This window comes from Limulus polyphemus, unplaced genomic scaffold, assembly GCF_000517525.1.
Source record: "Limulus polyphemus unplaced genomic scaffold, Limulus_polyphemus-2.1.2 Scaffold999, whole genome shotgun sequence".
Taxonomy (NCBI): Eukaryota; Metazoa; Arthropoda; class Merostomata; order Xiphosura; family Limulidae; genus Limulus; species Limulus polyphemus.
In genome coordinates this window covers 30,078-35,496 of record NW_013666609.1, presented here as the reverse complement: position 1 = coordinate 35,496, position 5,419 = coordinate 30,078, and the positions used below count along the sequence as shown (strand labels likewise).

At 41.1% G+C, this 5,419-nt stretch overlaps 1 protein-coding gene across 6 annotated transcripts in view; it reads right to left on the bottom strand.

The window, feature by feature from the left end:
* Positions 1-5,419, bottom strand: part of LOC106461617 (E3 ubiquitin-protein ligase LRSAM1-like) — a 98,255-nt gene that overhangs the window by 64,248 nt on the left and 28,588 nt on the right. The window lies entirely within an intron of this gene.

The window sequence follows — 5,419 nt, the reverse complement described above, 5'->3', positions numbered from 1 at the left end:
ACAAAAAAGTTTTTGAAAATATAACAGTGTAGAAAATGACAGAAAAAGTAAATCACATTATCTGAATCAGTTTAAGCCAAAACTAGATACTATTTTAGTATGCATTACCATGATTAGGAATGAATATATACATGTATATATATATATATATATAATAAACATCATGCTGATATACAGAATGGAGAAAAGTTGCATTCTGAAACACCATTTTGAAAGAAATTCATAAACAAATTACAAAGAAAGGGAGATAGTTGTCTGACATCTGTAAAATTGATCTTTAAATCAAATCTTAACATTTTATTACACCGAAAATGTATTTCCGATACATTCTCATCTCCTCTTACATAACAGCTTTTCTCAACTTGTAATGCCCTCTATGTGTGCAAACTTTCATTCACCACTAGCCTTGATACTCCTACTTACCGTCATGTGTTTTCATATGAGGCAACTACATGATAGCATGCAAATGAGCATGTGACAACCCTCCACCAATATGAGTAAGTCACAACTCATAGCTCAGCTGATTCCCTCTTTGCAGCTTAGCTCAACTCCACTTCAAGACTGAGCAACATAAAAAGAAAAAGACACTTGAAGTGGGGAGGAAGGGTGGGAAGTGTGAGAAAAGGTAAGAATATATCGAAAATACACTTTCATACGATATCTTACCTCTTTTCACATAGTGACCTGGTGGGGGGACAGGTGTAACAGTACCTAGATGATCCCCTTCAGAAAGTGCCCAAAGAAAGCACATGAGATGTGTGTGAAGAAAAAATATGAAAAACACACCACTGGGAGACCGCATAACTTCTGAGCCAGGTACACACTTCGTCCATGAAATTCAGGTGTTGCAATAAAGGTGGAATTGCAGATGAATCCCATAAATTAAATGAAGGGGCCCATGGTGTAGAGTGGCTAGGGTGTGGTAGACTGTAATGAGAAGTCTTATCTCAACCAACACTAACTGTACTGTGAAATGAATATCTGACCCATGGTAAGAAGAGGGTCCTATATCATTCACCTTGGACCCAAGAACTGGAAGGGAAGAAGATCTTCCATTCCAAGGATCTGCATCATCATGTGTGCATGTCCAACCCCTGAGAACTGACATCCAGATGATAGTAGGAAGGTGGACAGCAATATGAAGGTTCAACTTCAGTCCAGAACTAGGCAGCATTTGGAATGAATCATCCAGTCCACAGTAAGAGGAGGATACCTAGGCCACTCACATATGAGGACTTATGTGGCTGGTCCATCTTCAACCAACATCAGTACCCCCAGGAACCGACATCCAGGCAATGGTAGGAAGGAGGGTGAACTGTATTGTGGCAGAATTCATCCAGTCCATAACCAGGTCTAAGGTAGATGTGTCTATACATCATCTACACCAGCAGAACACCACCACCCTACTCTCAACTGAGTGGACCTTAGCACATTCAGGAGGAAGTCTTCATGTTCCACCATCCCAGTGGCTAGAAGCTGGTAAGTGGTAAGGACTCCTGCACTCCAATGGAAGAATAGGGGGGAAATGTGTTAATAATCTGGAGGAATGCAACACCAGAGACAGTGCAACTGGTGACAGTGAAACCTTATACTGAAAAGCAGACCTTTCCTGATACAGCCAAACAAAGAAGCAGCAGGGATGGACAGTACCCCTTCTGCTTTACCTATGTTAGTCCATAAGTGTACAGTCCAGGGCGAACATCTTTATGACACAAAACACTGTGAGGAAAAACCTATAAGCAGTCTTGTGGAACACCCCATCTCAATAGTGGGAATTATTGACCTGAATGGCTGTACAGTGTGGGTTTCAAAATAAGTATATATGAGATAAATGTATGGAGGAATGGTCCACATGCCAGTATGAACTATATCTTCTAAAGAATGACAGAATTGGATAGCCAGGAACATGGTAAAATGACAGATTTGATGGGAGAAGACTTGGAAGAGACGACAATCATCAAGAGAAAGAGAAGAATAAGCCAGATGAATCAGCTGGTGAATCCAACCCATAAGGGTAATAGGAGAAATATCTTGGGAAAGGGAAGGATTCCAATGAATAAACAAGCGGGAACCACAAAAGAAAGCAGTGCAAGCCACATAATAGCAAAGGGCCTGGACAGTACATAAGAGGCAACCTGGACCAGAATGAGGAGAAAGGTGAGAAATGGGAGGAAGGATTTTTCACCCTCACGTGTGGCCGAAATCTTGACTGAGGGCATCAACAGCTACAGCCAAAGGATGAGGAATATGAAACCAAAACCTGGTAAGCTTGGAATTCAGGTGAATGGTGAATGCATCCAGTTCCGGAGTACTCCACTATGAACGCAGTCAACTGAATGCAGTCATTACAGACCAACGTCCAAAAATCTCCTGCATGTCCATATATGAACCCCAACACAAAAGAAGCATTCATGAAGAGGTGCACTTCCAGGCAAAGAGGAGAAAGAGGAACACCCACCCTTGGTTCAAACATCAGGCAAAGTCCACATGCGGGAAAGGAGGGAGATAGATAGGGGTGTCCAACGGATCCTGAACGAGGTTCCACTGATCTTGTAAAGCCTACTGAAGATGTCATATGTGGGCTTGATCAAGGGAAATGAGGGCCTCTAAAGAAGCCCACATCCCCAAAAGAGATAGAACCTCTTGTGTAGCTGGAGAAGGAGAAGAGGAAATGGTCCAAACTAAAAGCTCCATAGATCGCAGGCAAAGGAGAGAAAGTTGGGAATTGAAATATACCACAAGATGAACAAGGTATTGAGTGAGGTAGAGGAAGGACTTCTCCATCTTGACCAGCTAACCTACTTGTGCAGCTCCTCGAACAAGATACTGAGTGTGAAGGGAAATGGTGGTATGTGAAGGAGCTAGAAGCAGCCGATCTTACTTTTAATGGTGGAAATAAAGGCCCCTGGAATGGAGAAAACTGGCAAAGGCCTTGACCACCTGAGCTGAAGCCAGCTCAAACAGAAGAACCTGGAACTGATAGACACAACACCAATGGACAAAAAAATTAAGAAAATGCCTGGATGCTGGGAAGGTGGTAATGTGGAGGTAAGCATCCAAGACATCTACCATCTTCATCCACAGACCAGGAGTGAAAACCCATCAAAGAGATAGGCATGACTCTTTGGTGAATAGAAGAAGGTTGAGGAAGCAGTTCAAGGAAGAAAGATTAGTGATGGGGCATAATTCTCTGGTCGTCTTGGGGACAACGAACATATAGGAATAGAAACCTGGCTCAGAAGGATCCACCTGTTCCATGGCACTTTTGTGAAGATCATCAAGAGCTGTCTCAGATAGATACTGGCTGGAAATGGGATGAAAGGAAGAAAATGAAAAACAAGCCCTTCAGAGAAACCCCACAGAACCCAAGGGTGAAAGACTCCCACGCGGTGGCAAAATGCAAAAGCCTAGCTCCTACCAAACTGTACCTATCACACAGTCACCAGGACCACTGGGGCACTTAAGTCATTGATGAAAAAACGATGCTTGACCTCAGAGATCCACGAAGTAGAAACAGGTAAAGGAGAGGTATGAGACATGGGAACAGGCTCAGGAGGAGATTGAGACAAACAGGAAGCCAAGAGGAAAGGGAGATGTGCAAATGGGTAGACTCGACTCTAGATTCTGAGTCAGGAAGGCCCACAAAGACATCTTGCCTTAAAAAGGGAGCCATACCTAAGTCCCATAAGGAGGTTGAGGTAAACGGACACAGGACAAAAAGGCATCCGGACCCAATAGATCACAATACCAGAGGAGCCATGTTTGGAGGGAAAGGGCAAAAGAGTACAATTGTGACAGAGTGGACAAAATTAGGGCACAAGTCTCCACCAAAAACCTCTCCGGGGAATGATGAAGGGTCTCAGACAAAAACTGAATGGAGGAAAGAGAATGGAGGAGGTGGATACAGTAGAACTGAGGTTGGGAAAACATGACAAAAGTATTGGGATTTGAACCCCACAGAGGTAGAAAAGAACCCAACTGCTGCGAATCCAAAAAAGGAAACTCAGCCTGATGGTAAGACAAAGTATGGGCTTCCATATATATGATCCAGTTGTTTTCATTGTCACTGAATAATTTAATACTGAAGGGTCTACTCCAGGTGGAGAAAACAGAATGTAAATGGTCCACAAACGTATTGGCATGAACTCCAATATCTGGTGGGGGAGGGAAGAATAAGATATTGGGCCAAAGATGTCTCACTTAAAAGGGAAGGACAGGATTCAAAGGAAATTGGGACACAAGAACAAAACATAACAATCCTTGTTGATCAGGAAAAGAGAAGAAGACCTGGATGCATCCACTGGGGCTAAACGTGACTGCATGGCATAGGATGGGGGAGGAAACAAGCTGTCAAAATCATCGTCCTCTTGTTCAGGTACCACTGATCAAGGTGTGACAGAATAATCTTTGGGTGAATCTGAAACTCACATGAAAGTAGCTAACTCCTGGCAAACCAAAGCTATAACATCTTCTGCTAATAACTGCAGACCCAAAGCCATTGTAGACGAAGTAAGGATCTTTGTTGTAGGACCAGTAGTATTAGTAAAATTAAACTCTGAATTCATGATAACTATGAGTGGAAATAATAAAAAATCCACAAAAGTAGCTCAAAAAAATTATTAATAACATGTAATATTAAGATGTACAAACGAAATGATAGACAATTGAAGTGTAACAAACTAAAAAAAAAAATTACTTCAAAAAAACAAGTAACTGATTAAAATTCCATGAGTAAAACTCGATGGAAAAACACATTTAAACATCATGACTGCCAATCAAGAAGTGAAGTTGAGCTAAGCTACATAGAGGGGTCAGCTGAACTAGAAGTTGTGTCGCACTCCTATAGGTGGAGGGTTGTCTCTTGCTCAGTTGCATGCTATCACACAGCTGCCTCATGTGAAAACATGTGAGGGTAAGTGGAAGTATCAAGGTTAGTGGCAAGCAAACATTTTCACATATAGAGGGCAGTGCAAGTTGAGAAAAGTTGTTGTGTAAGCAGAGGTAAGATATCATATCTGAAATAAGCACTAATTACAAACAATTTTACCAACGAAAAAATTACAGTAATGTCATAAAAGGTTCTAATAATAAAACCATTGCACAGACAAGAAAAATCATTAGAAAAACAAGAGATGAGTAATTATATCCTCAAGGGATGATAGTTTTATATTAAATATATGATTATGCTTTGGGATAGTCAGAAAAATTTTTTAAAAACCTACAAGTGTGCAGTTACAGGCAAGACTTCTCGAAGCTGTGCAGAAAAATTTGGTAAATGTTTATCTTTCCTTGCAAATTACACTAAACTAGTAAAGCTTAAAAAATGACAAAATATCAGTTCTAAGATATTTTGAGCTGAAAATGTTGAACTAGAATTATCATTTTTGCTTAAATTTCATATATAAATGCACAATCCAAC